Here is a 14835-nt window from a genome sequence, read left to right on the forward strand (position 1 = left end):
GGCCTAAATAATGGAGATAGGGTCTTACTATAAAGGGGTATGTTACAGCAAACTCTGAACTCAGGATAACAGACATATTCTCTACCACCTGTATATAATCCCAGTCTTGATTTATTATAGCTTGGTGCAAATATCAAATTTAGACCTAGTTCTTTATTCTTGCGGCCTAATAATATGTCACACAGAGTATTATTCTTGATCACTTCAGAGATTTATGACTGTAGAAAAATATTTTTAAAAACACATAATTGTATTATATTATATAAGGTAAATGTGATTCTTTTTATTTAAGACACCCCAATAAGGGACTTAACACTTCCTACTCTACAGAAACATTTGTGACACTCCCCTTATTCGAACAGGGGTGTTTATCTTAAGAAATAATTCAACAATCGTACAATTTCCCAACATTTGCGATTGAGTTTCCAATCTGTAAACCCACACATCTTGCTCACACTTGTTTCTAGAGTATTCATCGCCTTAGACACATTCAGTTGCCTTCCATTTACCACAACTGCATTCAATGAAGATTACACATATTCTTAAATAATTTGCTTCAGGCTCAGTTGCAGGAATTATAGAAGTGTCCAATTTTAGCGTGTTGCGTATCTCACTGATACCAGCAGAGTCAGTTCCATTTTACACAGTTTTCTTCCATGACCTTAATTTTCCCCATAGTCATTATTACAATTAATTTAAAATACAGTGTTTGAGGTATTAAGGGGTAAAACAAAGTCAACATTTAGAAAGGTGACAGAATTTCTGGCCCATTCCATCGCCCACTTACCAATTGGCCTTTCAGCCAGTACATTCTAAGTAGTTCACAAAGCTGCAGGGCACAGCACAACACAAAGGTGGCCTACTCAGTGGCATGGGTATGGCCATCAGATGTGGGCAGTGCTTAATTTGTAATAAGATAAGTGCCAGGGCTCTTGTCAGGAGGCCACTGTAGCTTGCACCACGCATTACCCCTGCAATCGCTGCCATTGATAGTAAAAACACAACTACTAACCATCACACTCGTACAAGTGTGACAACTCATACTATTCTGGCCCCCAAACCTATAAGAATGGCCTGGGCGGCAGGAAATAGCCATTTATGCATATTGATTTAGTAATTCACTGTTGTTGTGGTCATCTCTAAATGAGCCAGAAAGCACCACTTTATGGCAGACTGTCACGAACACCGAGGTCGACAATTAAGTGCCGGTGCCGAGCACTGGAAAACACAAGCTCAAATTAAGCACTGGATGTTGGTCACCATAACCCCTCCATGCACAGTGCTTCTGAAGCCCACATGAAAGTTTTGAAACAATCTAAAAATATGATGAGCTGGCCAAACAAAAATTACCAGCTTGCAAAACATATCCTCCCTTCAAGAGTGCGGCATAGATGTTATAGCCGGTCTGGAGTGGGGCGCTGTGGTGGGACAAAGCAGCCAAACTGGGAACAGAGGAGGTGGTTGTCAGTTGTGGGTGATATGTGACTGCTGCTTGCTCAGGCACAGTGGGGCGATGCTGCCCGCAGGCAACTTTAGAAACCGGTAAGTCAAGCAAAAGAAACAAAATAACCTACAAAGGTATCAAGAAACGATAAGTTACTGTCAAATTCAACAATGCAACATTGTACCATTTGATTTAATGTATCACCCGGAACATTGTGAAAAATATATCCTGATTACCAACTTCTAGGACACATGTACTGAAAGCCACCTGGCCTCTTTCATCACATCCGTCTTGCAGTGAGAGAAAAACTGGACAGAGCTGCTCACCTATGTGGCCTGTCATTTTGTTGCCCTGTCCAGGTAAACCCACACACCCTGCACCACGCCAAATAAGTGGGATTATATGTCTGAATCAGATGCTGGGTTCAGTAAAAAAAAAAGACCATAAAATAAGCTCTCCTTCCCAGTGAGACGCTCATTTGACTTTTAGAAGGAAACTGGGGCATAAACCTCAAAACAATATGATGAGCAAAAATTTGTAAATAGGGATGTCATCACTAATAGCCCTAATTATTCAAGCTGCCTAGCAGTGGTAATGGCTGCTAAACGAGACTTTCATGGACAAAAAACAAACAGGATCCAATTCCAGGTGTTCAAATGGAGGATTCTGTAGTGCTGATAAGAATAGTAGAAGATCCTAAATTGATGCTTATGTCCATTCTGTGGGTCTCAACAAGAACAATCCACGTAACAATCTATTGGCCAATGGCTTGACGGAAGGAAACCCTATCACCCCTCCTTTGTCCAAGGAATCTCTAGAGGTCCACACCACAGCCTACCGCATTTGCACTGTCGTCACCGATGACCCCATGTCAACTCGATTTAGAAAAAAATGGAGGTGACTGAGCCAAGAATGGAGACATGGCCTTACCTTGAACCGATTTTCAAAAGTAGGCTCGATGGTGGTCAGATGCCCTCAAAGAAGAGGCTTTCTGGAATCATAAGTTCTTTGCCTATCTCGGAAAGGGTGCACACTGACATTTGTCCTAAACAGCTATCGTAGGAATTGCCTTCTTTAATTACTAGGATCTGTCTGCAACCTACTCGGAAAGGAGTTATGTAGAAGAAGCTTGTGGTAATTTATTTCACTGCGCACAGGAACACGTTAGATGTCCTATACCCTATACAAGTGTGGGCGGAGACTCAGACTACGTGGTGTGGCAATGTTTCTAAAATGTGTGGTCACCTGGGTTTTGCCACACGAAAGGGGGGGAGGTACCGGGCAGGAGTATAGAGTATAAATGAAAGAATTCTCTCACTTTATTCAAGTAGCATAATTGTAATTCGAATTGTAATTGCATTTATATAGGAAGTACTATACCTAACAAGGCATTGAAGTGTTTTAATGCTGGGCAGGACCCTGCTCAGGAGCCCACGGTGAGTGGTTAGTCCATTACTATTGGTTATTGGACTGGGCTCCCTTTAGAATATCAACGAAGGGTTTGTTAGCAAAGGGAGACTGCTTAGAGTTCCTGAAGCACTGATGTTCGGTAGATAGTAGGGGTCTTGTTGAAATGTTGATTCTATTGTGCATGGTGGAGGGGCTCTCAGCAGAGGCTCAGCCTTTTGCCTTCCTTAATCACACTTTCAGTTGGTCTGATGCAGAAACATCACACCTCTTTGTGCCTTTGTTGTGAAAGCTCCAGGCGTGAGGCATCATCAAACAAAGGTTGTGTCTTCACAGCAGCCTGGAAAGGGCAAGGAGGCCCGCAGCAAACCGGTTCTTGTGCATGAGACAGTGAATGCACTTGCAGCAGTGAGGCAAGTAGAAAAAAACATTTCTGCATAACTACAAAGGTTAGTAAAACAGAAACACAGACTGTAGTTTCATACTTCGGTCTGCGACTCCCAAATTGTGATCTGCTGTATTCCCGTTATTTTGGGCCATATGTATCAAGCAAATTCGTATTTGCAAAGGCCGAAATTTGCAGAATTTCGGCCTTTGCGAATACGAATTTGCTACATGGCATGTATTAAGCAAAATCTGGTGCAAAATAAGGAATTGCAAAGTTTGCGATTCCTAATTTTGCAATTGCATTTAAGGAATCGCAAATTTTGTGATTCCTTAAATGCAATGTATGAAGCAAAATAAATGTGCAAAATGTCCTTAAGGAATCGCAAATTACTACCAACTTCTAGTTGGTGGTAAGTTGTGAATTCCTTGCAAAATGCACATTTTTGCATTTTTCAAAGTGCCATGTGACGCACATACATGCCCTCAGTTGTCTAGTGCCAAGTGTAGGTAGCTTGCGCTGTTGCTTCTCCGCATTCTGGTACTAGAGGTAGTGTTCCCCATTTTAAATCTAAGACTACAAATCCTAGAATACAAGAAAAAACTCAGGACTGGATGAGCTATACACACCGAACATGGGACGTATTCAGTTCTCTTTTACAGTGTGAGGCCGAGGCATTGTTGCGTATGGTGAGCTTCCATTTTAGTCCAAGCACCTTACAATCACAGAGGGCTTCTAGGGGCTTTGAGATGCTGTGGAATGTGGATCCAGCCCTCTAAGTAGGGAGGTCCCTACACTTCTACGAGATGGCGGAGGATTCATGCTGGTTAACAGCAGGTAAGAAAGAAATAACGATGGCTTCCACATCACGTGACAAACTGGCCATAAAACACATGCAAACACCGAAAACAGCAGCATGTGGCACAACAAGAAAACTAGCCACTTTGACTACTATTGGAGTAGTAAAATACAGATTTATCAGGGTCCAATGGGCCTCAGAGAGCTCTGGGACTTGATGCACCTGCTGCACCAATGGTAGCATCGTCCCAGGTAAAGAGGTACACACTTCTTTAGTCATCAAACCTGTGGTCAGAGGATGTGCAGCAGGGGCTCATGGTGCACCAGTCCCCTTTCTCCCCGTGCTGGCCTAGTCCTCTGCCCTACTCCCTCCTCCCAACTTCCTGTCCTCCACAAGTGGTGTCCAGTTTTATGAAGGCTGGCCCTGGGCGCCCTGTGTCCACAGGATCCCAAACTAAATAATTGCTTATTATGGCAAGGGCCGTCTGGACTGAAATACGCATTTATTGATCTGTTTTTGCATATTCCTTCAGAAACACTAAAGTGATGGACTATTCATGTTTAACCACGTGGGGTGCAAGTACCATAAAGGAACTGTAGTCTGTAAATCCCTTAATTAAAAAGAGATTTGCCTCAGGACAAACTGCCATGTCACATATAAGGATGACAGTGTAGTAGCTTGTTAGGTTAGAGCAAATATGCTTTGGAAACTTTATGTTAAACCATCTGCATTTGGTCATACAACTGCACCAACGTTATGGTGAAGAGGAAGAATAAAAACACAAAATAGCAATATGTTTTAGAGAATGTCGCATAGTAAGTAAGTAAATGTTTTTAGTTATTTAAAACCATTACAATTTAACATGTTAAAAACCGTCAAAAATATACATTGGAACACTAAACCATTTGAAGAGAATCATATAATTAATCACTTCCTATAAAACAAGTTAATTCCAGCATTATTATCTAAAATCAGTGAGTGAATAATCCTAGTTGTTCAATTATGAATATATAAAGTGCATAGTGCTAACCTGAACTGTCACATCCTAATGTCCACAGATGCAACCAATATTGTGGCCCTATTTGTTGACCTAATGAAATTTACGATATTGTTAAAGTTAAAGGATCACTTTATACGTAACTCATTAATCAATGACAAATTTATGAATGTAACAGCTCATATTCCTGTTGAACATACTGTTAATGAAATAAATACTATTCAAGCAATGATGACTATGGAATTGGAGACATCTGTTGATATTGAATCTATCAGAAGTGAATTGCAAATTGTGGAAAATGTAACAATTGAGAGTGGCCTAAAACCTAATTCGAAATGTATCCCCACTGGTACACATTCCAACATAGACATTTTTAGGGACAGAGTCACACAGGGATTCCATCAGCTCCTGGAACATCCGACTCCGGCAGGTTCTCGTAACCATAATCTCACTATTAACCAGATCGATGCTATGCATTTTCCCCTCCTGTGCTGAGATTTGTATATTCCCTTTATTCATGACGAGCTGGGCTCGTCATGAGCGTGCGAGGAGGCTACCTCATGACGAGCCCAGCTCGTCATGAGCGTGGAAGGGGTTAAGGAAGAGGCAGCACTAAAGGATTTAAGAACTGATCCCACCATTGTCATACGCGAGGCAGACAAAAGATGGGAATGTAGTCCTTATGAACAGGGAAGACTACATGGGAGAAATAGACCGACAACTATCGGATACATCCTGTTACACCAGATTAGGAAGCAACCTGATTGAAGCTCTAAGTGCACACATTAACATGAGACTGGTAGAATGGCGGGAAGTCGGTCTTTTGAGTGAGGAGGAGTGCCGATACCTTACAGTGGTGGCTCCCTCTTTCTCATGTATCTACGTCCTACCGAAAATACATAAGGGCGGCCGTTTTCCACCTGGCCGCCCGATCATTTCAGGGGTCAATTCACCTACTGAAAAACTTTCTGAATATGTAGATACCTTTGTACAGCACATGGTACAAAACCTCCCTGCCTATATAAAAGACACCAAGGACATCCTGGGCAAATTTGAGGGCTTCACCTGGTCAGAAACTCTATCCTTCGTAACATTGGATGTTATTGGTCTATATACCTGCATTAAGAAAGATTTTGGAATGAGAGCGTTGGAATATTTCTTGGACAAAAGGACAGCAGATCATCTGTCACACAATGGGGTCCTATTGGAAATGACGGATATAATATTGTCCAACATTTTTTTCCTCCACGACTCGAAATGGTACCACCAGACACAGGGAACAGCGATGAGCTCCAGGTTTGCTCCTGCCTACGCCGGCCTATTTATGGGCTAGTTTGAGCGGGAGCATGCCTGGGGACGCCACGCGGCAGAATGGATGGAACATGTCATATTTTGGGGCAGGTACATCGATGATGTGATCATGATCTGGGATGGGCCTGCCCCAGAGTTGATGTCATATTTCGCATATCTGAATGACAATCCATTCAATGTTCGCTTCATGATTGAACACAATAGGCAATCCATTGACTTCTTGGATGTAACATTCTTCATCCAGGAGAACTGCATAAATAGCTGTACACATCGCAAACTCACATCATGCAACAGTATCTTGCATTATGAAAGTGCCCATCCCCCAACATATTATTGATAACATTACCTATGGGGAAATGATTTGAATGCGCCGGAATTGTAGCACGGATGAAACATTCCGTACTAATATAAAGGAAACAGAGACACGCTTTTTGGATAGAGGATACCCAAAGGATACCCTCAAAAAGGCAAACAACAAAGTGATGAAGGTAATGAGAAAGACTACCCTTGTACCTGCCATGAGAAAAAACAACAAAGACAGGACTGTAGCTTTTAGTACACAGTTCACGGATCGCAGCAGTAAAGTGTATAATGTTCTGAGAAAGCATTGGCACCTGCTTGTAGACATACCAAGCTTACAAGGTATTGTGGCACCAAAACCAAAAATCGTTTACAGAAGGGGTAAAAACCTCCGAAACATCTTATGTCCCAGTTATGTTGTAACCCCCAAGCAACTAGGTTGGATTGCACCAACATTAAAAGGCTTTTACACATGTAACGGATGTAACATGTGTACATTTGGAAAAAACAAGACAAAAGATTTCAGTTTCAATACAAAAAAGAAATACACAATAGAACATCTAATCAACTGTAATTCAAAATACGTTACGTACATCTTGGGTTGCCCCTGCAACAAGATATACGTGGGTAGTACAAAAAGATCCCTGAAAATCCAAATGCAGGAGCATGTTCAGCCAAGACGCAATGGGGATCTAGGATACCCATTGACATATCATATGCAAGAAAAACACACAATAGGAGGCAATTTCTGTTTTTTAGGCTTTGATCATGAACCTGTGCACCCACGAGGTGGCAACAGAGAGTTGGGCCTGAGACAGAAGGAAGCAGGCTGGATATGTAGGCTACGATGCGTAGAACAGGGGCATAATACTGAGGACGAACTACATTATTTCCTTGAATAACTTAAGCACTAACTATTCGAGCTTAGATAAGCCGATATATGCATGCCTCAGTAAACTAGAGTATTAAGCAGACGACCGGGTTGTCTCTCTGTCTATCTATAATATTCCATGATCATTAGGGGAGGCAACCTAGGCATAGCAAACTTCATAACATATATCCACTATCCTCCTATGAAAAGACATTGCTAAACATGCGTATGCTGCTTTTACTACAGCTTATTCAACCCGTTATACATTCTCTCCTTGAAAGAAAAAGAAATAGAATGTAGGGGGGTTCTAGATTTGATATCACTTTCATCAACTCCAGACATATATCACATAAATAACATACATAGGATCCACCAGGGAAAAGTGTATCCTAATGAAAACTAATGCTTTGTTTGTATCTCAATTAATTGTTGATGATCGTTTAAATGTTTAAAATAACACACTAGGGATCCACTAGCAATAATGTGCATCCCAAGGAAAAGTCAAAGATCTGTGTGCATTGTAATCGTTTTTATTGTTTATGTTTGTTTGACTTGATGCGCTCCATCTTCCTTCTGTTTCCTGTTACCAATTTCTCCTTCTCGTATAGTTCTCTCATTAGAATGGTAGGTTCATATTGTTTGATCTATCTAATATGGCCGCCACTGTCGCGTCCTACGAATACGAGCTATAATTTCTTTCCCGTTTTTCTAACGTGTTCATGCTAACTATTACCTTATTTTTAACTCTCACCCTTTGCTAATATCCGGTATAGTGCCCGTGAATATTGGGAATATTATCCTTGCCTCTTTTCGGAATATGTACAATATTGGCTTGTGGTGCCGTAATTCAATTGGTAATTCTAATATTACCAATAGTTTGATACAATCAGTGTCCTTTATGTTTTATGGCATATTAAATTTCCGTGTTGCCACAATAGAGCCATGTCGCCACGATAAGCGGTTAACGTTAGACATTACAAGATGGCCGCGATAGTTTCTCAAACTTTGATCGGGACAATTGCAACCCTGTGCCTGCGGGACACACAGGTGTTGCTACTCAGACTTGTTAAACCATGTATATAGGCAGCGCTTACCCGAGGTCCTCTCATGTTGCTGAAGGACACATCGTGGTCGGTAGCTTTGGAGTTTTGCTCTGCGGTCCTATTAGAGACCGGTAAGTCGCCTGCTGGGTTGCTATTGGCTTCGCTCGTAGGAACTTCATAGGGGCAAATAATAGACTTGCATGTATTACATCAGACGCTATGTTAAAATTTAAGATTCTCCCAGCATGATGTAATTTAACTGATCACTATCTTTACTGATCTTTCGTGGGGGTTATATCCATTAGAAAGACATTGCCTTCTGGTAATATTAGAGCTGTATAGATAGACCCCAACCATTATGACTCTGTTTGTTTGTTGACTATAATGTCCCTGCGCAAGTAAAGACATATGTTTTTAATCTCTGAACATTTATGACCCAGATACTACTAGGTCATTTCAATAGCGATGGTTGGCTATTCTTAGTTGATGACCAACCAAGTATACTATTTACTCTTTATTATTGGTTGATCTATAGCCGTCCTTTTACATCTTTTACAGATAGTGGCATTATCTGCTCACCTTTCTTCAGCATCTTGGAAATATTTTGGATTTTGGATTGTCCAACTACAACTGATTCGAGGTGGGGTTCTACCTGTTATTAATTTGGAATATAACTGTCTTTTCTCAAATAGACATAATTATATATAGACAAGGACTTTGAGCGCTAGAAGTAATGTGGTCATCCCATTATACATAATATATAAAAACTCTGAGGCATCGTTTTACACACTATGAAATCAATTTTTATTGAATTTTTACAGATTTTTGAGTTTTCTTTTGCTCTGGGTGAATCATCTAAACCCCGATCGCTATTTTGACACTACAAGTGAGATCTGGGGGCTACATTTGCTTTCTGGCCCTACACATATACATACTTTGCCTTTGCTTATATTACTGATATTTTCTTGCACTTCTTAAACTCATGCATAATTATTATCTGTTTTATAGGAAACCATTCCATTGACTCGATTATTCACTGTTACAGACCTTTACAATATCGGACACAAACTTGACCTGAATACAACTAGAGCTATATCTTAACGGTTAGTTGTGTTTAGTATATCTATTAGACTGGCTCGTTATCAGAGAGTTTTGGAATAGTACCCCCACTCTCTCATTTAGGTTGGCAGACCTAACATGATCGACCATTTTGGGGTAGTTAACTTGTAACTTACATTTTGCGCTTACTATTTGTAGCTTACATACAAGGAAATGAACGGACGCCAACTATGGGCCATACCTTCCATCTTGGTCTTCCCAACATTGGTTGATCTCCACATCAATTGCATAAGGTACAGAAATGTAGATATATACAGTAAATTATTTCTAGTGATCCCTTTTTTTTTTTAACTTAAACTTATCTTGTCCGGCTCCTTTTTCCTCCGTCCCCTCCCTCTCTTCTCTTCCCTCCCTTTTCTTTCTCTCCCTCATTTTTTGGCTTGTCCCTTAAACTTGTGAACGGACATTATGTCCTCAGATATGGGGCTGCCTACTACGAGAGCATTCAGACAAGAATGCTCAAAGTGTGAAAAATTGTTATTATACACATTATATGTTTTTGTCAAACCCTGTTCTAATGCTGTCTGTTAAAAACATTAAAAAACATTTAAAAAACGGGGGCGTGGCTTGCGCGCCGCTTCTACATGGCGGGTTGCGCTTGAGCTCTGTGGCGAGTTCGGCCCGTTGAGCGATTTTCTCCACTTCTGGCTGCCCTTCTTCGTGGAAAAGGCAAACCTCTTCAGCGGAACATGAGGAGAGTTGATTGAGGCTGTTTTCCTGTGTGTTGGTTCACCGGCTCTATGAATTCCGCCGCACTCTTCACAAGCGCTCGCATTCCTGACGAGCGGCCGCCATTTTCCCGCTATTGACGTTCCTGTCATTTTACTTCAGAGGCGCCGCTATGGATACAATTTTGCAGTGCCGCTTGGCTTCCTAGTGCGTTTCTTCCATGAGGCTTATTACTGGTAACATTTTTGTCTTTTTTCCATTATTTCATTGCTGCTTGGCTGGTTTTTAAGCTGCTGACGTGCTGTTTATTTCTCAGTGCGCTTCTGTCATAAAAGGTGTTGATATTTTTTTCCTACTATTTCAATATTGTGTTTACCTGCTCTGCACATTCCTTCGCTGCTGAAATATCCTGGCACACATTGGCGTGGGCGCCTATTTAGATTTCTCTGTGTCATTCTGCGCAATTCCTGTGTTCCTATTTCTCTCAAGTGGTACTCTTGCAGTATTCTACCTCACAGCTGCAAATATGAATCGGTCTACGACCGCCAAAGACTTAAAAGATGTGGGCTCGTCGTTGAAAAGACTCAAGTCACTCTCTCCGTCGCCCGAGTCTCCTCAGGCAGACACTGCTTCCACGTTGGATACCATTTTGGCGCGCCTTAACGAGGTACATGATATTGCGCAGTCAACAAAAACTAACACAGACTTGTTACAAGTGGAGGTGTCTGCTATCAGAAATGACTTTAAAGCCCTCTCTCTTCGTGTGTCAGCCACAGAATCACGAATTAGTTCTGCTGAGGATGGTATGCACAACCAGTCCAGATCTCTCACCCACTTGGAGCGCTCAATGGCGGCATTGCGCAGAGATCTCACTGAGCAGGAGGACCGTAATCGTAGATCTAATCTGCGTATTTTTGGTGTTCCGGAGGATTCGGAGAAGGCTTCTTCTTCTATGATAGAGTTTTTATCTCAGTGGATCCCGGACACTTTACAAATCTCCTTCCACAGAGAGTTTGAGATTGAAAGAGCACACCGTGTTCCAACGTTTCGACCTAAGGCAGCAACCCAGCCAAGAGCAATTATTTTTAAGCCTTTACGACATCAGCACACTGAGTTGATTCTCTCTCATATGCGGAAAGTTAAACAAGTCAGTTGGGATGGTCATCGCATCTCCATTTCACAAGACTTTGCCAGAGACACAGTTATAAGGAGGAAAGGCTTCCTGAATCTTCGGAAACGTCTGTCTGAAATGGGAATTCCTTTTTCTTTTTCTGGTCCTTCAAAATTTCGCATCACTCATAAAGGTCGCACTAGAATCTTCGATGAGCCAGCGGACTTGGCTACATTCCTGGACAACCAGTTGGAGATAGAGATGGAAATCCAAAGAGCAACTTCGCAGACTCCTGGTTCTTCGGGAACTTGAACTGTTTCTTGTTTGTTTCTGGTTGTATTTGTCTGAATGCCTGCTTCTGATCTCTCTCCAGTTGGCTTCTTTGCCGGTCTCTCCTTCTTGCTTTGTTCGTGCTCACTCTGTTCTTCTTTTTCTTCATGTTAATCTCGATTTTCTCTCTTCTTCGTATGTTTCTTTTTCTGTGTGCACACTTTTTGGCTCTCAACTGTTTTCTTATCTTGTATGGTACTCATATCCACATTCTAGCTTTGTTAGTTCTTGCTGTCGTCCTTCTCTGTTCCTCCTCTCCACTTCTCTAACATTTCTTTCCTTTTTCTAGTACGGGTCTTTTATCTCTTTCTTTTTATCTATCATTTTTCCTCTTTTTCTCCTTATCTGCTACCTTACATTCCTACTTTCTTCCTTATATATCTGACTTTCTTATTCTTATCCTATACAGTTATGCCTTTTCCTCATTTATGATGTGATCTTTTCCTATGAGTATATTATATGCCTTGCATTTATCTAATGTTTAGGATGTACCTTCTATATTTACTGTGTTATTACTTCTCCTACTAATCTTATTCTTTATACATTTCTATACTGCTAAGATATTAGTATATTGTATTTGGTATAGTTCTCTTCAGTATTAGGTTTGATATTTCTTTCTCTGGTTCCTTTATTTCTATTCTTTCTCTCTCTACTCATTTACGGTGCTGTCTTTTGATAGTTTCTTTCTCATACATCTCTCTTTTTTTCCTTTCTAATTCAACTTCATAGTAATGACATATGTTGTTAGACTTTGTTCTTTAAATATGTGGTTAGCTTTTACGATTTGTATTTTATTCACGTCCAGTTTATATACTATTCTGGCTTTTTCTCATATGAGTTTTTGGTTGCTATTTATTATATTACTGTGACATACCCTAGCTAGCCCCTTCGCTAGATGGTTTTTTTACCTTATATTGCAATGTAGCACTTTTTCATTATCAATTTTATTCTTTACATTGTAACGATGTTTTCCGAGAGTATTTGTTCCTTATTACCAGTTCTGTTTTTCCTGCTATCAGCTGTTATATTTTAGAATTGGGCTACTGTTTTCTTACCCAATATTGCTCCTTGTACGGGGCCCTTGCTCGCTTTTTCCACGTTCTCCCTTGCATGATGTGGGTCTTTTTTAGACCTTCCCTCCTACATCTTTTCTCTCTCCTTTCTATTCTCTTATCATCTCTTCTTTCTCTTTTTTTCTCCTGGTCCTCCCACAGGCACGCTCCCACTGTCTTTCTTTTGTTTCATGGTTGGTCCCTTGTCTTTATGACGTATTTTCTCTTTCTGCTATCAGTGTCGTCTTCTGTTTACCCCTCTCTTTCTTCATGCCAGGCTTAAATGTGTTATCCCTCAATGTTAAGGGGTTGAATCATCCGGTGAAGAGGTCGAAAATTTTGGATTATTGTAAGTCTCTCTCTGCAGATTTGGTTCTTTTTCAAGAGTCCAAGATCACTATTAGAGAAGCCTTGTTTCTAAAGAAGGATTGGGTTTCGGATGTTTCTTGTTCTGATGCCTCCGGCAAACGGAATGGGGTTGTTACTTTAATCTCGAAGACCTCTGGTTTATCAATAATTTCTTCTAATCATGATTCTGAGGGTCGGTGGTTGTTGTCTAAATTGTCGGATGGTCAGCACGATTTATATGTTATGAATATCTATGCTCCGAATGTTGATGATCCCACTTTTTGGAAATCCATTACCAACACCTTGAATAACACCCCGCATGCTGGTAACCTCATTGTTGGTGGCGATTTTAATTTACCGATGGATCCTCTCTTAGATAGGAATTCTTCATTTCAGTTTCGTCCTCCAAAATCCCATAAACAAATGCTTAACATGTGTTCCATCTCTCATCTTCAGGATATCTGGCGCCTTCATAATCCCACTGGTAGTGATTTTTCTTTCTTCTCTTCGCCTCACTCTTCCTTCTCTCGTATTGACTATCTCCTAGTTCATTCTTCTCTTCTCTCATCTTCTTCCGCTCCGCTTATACACCCTATTGTGGTCTCTGATCATGCCGCGGTCAGTTTTACACTATCATCTTTTGCCCCTAAACCACGTTCTCGTTCATGGAGATTAAATACTGAAGTCCTATATGATTCTTCCCAGGTTGCTGAATTTTCTACAGCAATAGATACTTTTTTCCGTGAAAATGAAGGTTCTGTCTCTTCTCCGGTCGTTTTATGGGACTCTTTTAAATGCACGTTCCGGGGTCAGGTTATCAAATGTATGTCCAAGCGTAACTCATCGATTAAAAACGAACTTACAGATTTATCTTCTGAAATCAAAACTCTTGAAGCCTCCTTCCGGCATACTAAGGATCCGTCTTGCTTACAACAATTAAAATTCCTCAAGTACAAATATAATACAATTGTTACTAAAAGGGCTCATATTGGTGTCCAAGCACAAAAGTCCAAGAAGCTACTATTAAAGAATAGGGCTGGGAAACTTCTAGCTGCTACGTTAAAATTTCAAGATTGTTCCTTTAAGTCCTCACAAATCTCTTCTATTACGGACCACACCGGATCTAAAAAATTCCAAACAGAAGAAATACTTGAAGTTTTTCGCGACTTCTATAATAAACTGTATACTCCTTCTAACCAATCCTCTTTTGCCCAATGTCAAGATTTTTTAAAATCAATTCCGATTCAGTCAGTCTCTGAGGAAGATCGCTCTATTCTAAATGACCCTATCTCTTCTGAAGAAATAGTGACTGCTATTAAGGCCACACGTTCTGGTAAAGCCCCTGGCCCTGATGGCTATCCCATATTATTTTATAAAACATTTCTTCCTTCGCTTGTACCTAAGTTACAATCGGTTTTTAATTCTTTTGTTCAGAATGGTTCTGTTTCTGGTTCGGCTGCTGAAGCCACCATTGTTGTGATTCCAAAAGAGGGGAAAGATCATTCGGATCCTAAAAACTTTCGTCCTATTTCCCTTCTAAACATGGAAGCAAAGATTTTTGCTAAACTCCTAGCTAAACGGTTAGAATCCTTTATTCCCCATCTGGTGCATCCTTCCCAAACTGGTTTTGTAAAAGGTCGTCTGGCAAG

At 40.7% G+C, this 14835-nt stretch overlaps 1 protein-coding gene across 1 annotated transcript in view; it reads right to left on the minus strand.

The window, feature by feature from the left end:
* Nucleotides 1-14835, minus strand: part of ACSS2 (acyl-CoA synthetase short chain family member 2) — a 181375-nt gene that overhangs the window by 130047 nt on the left and 36493 nt on the right. The gene's annotated exons all lie outside the window — the stretch shown is intronic.

This window comes from Lissotriton helveticus, chromosome 4_1, assembly GCF_964261635.1.
Source record: "Lissotriton helveticus chromosome 4_1, aLisHel1.1, whole genome shotgun sequence".
NCBI classification, from domain to species: Eukaryota; Metazoa; Chordata; class Amphibia; order Caudata; family Salamandridae; genus Lissotriton; species Lissotriton helveticus.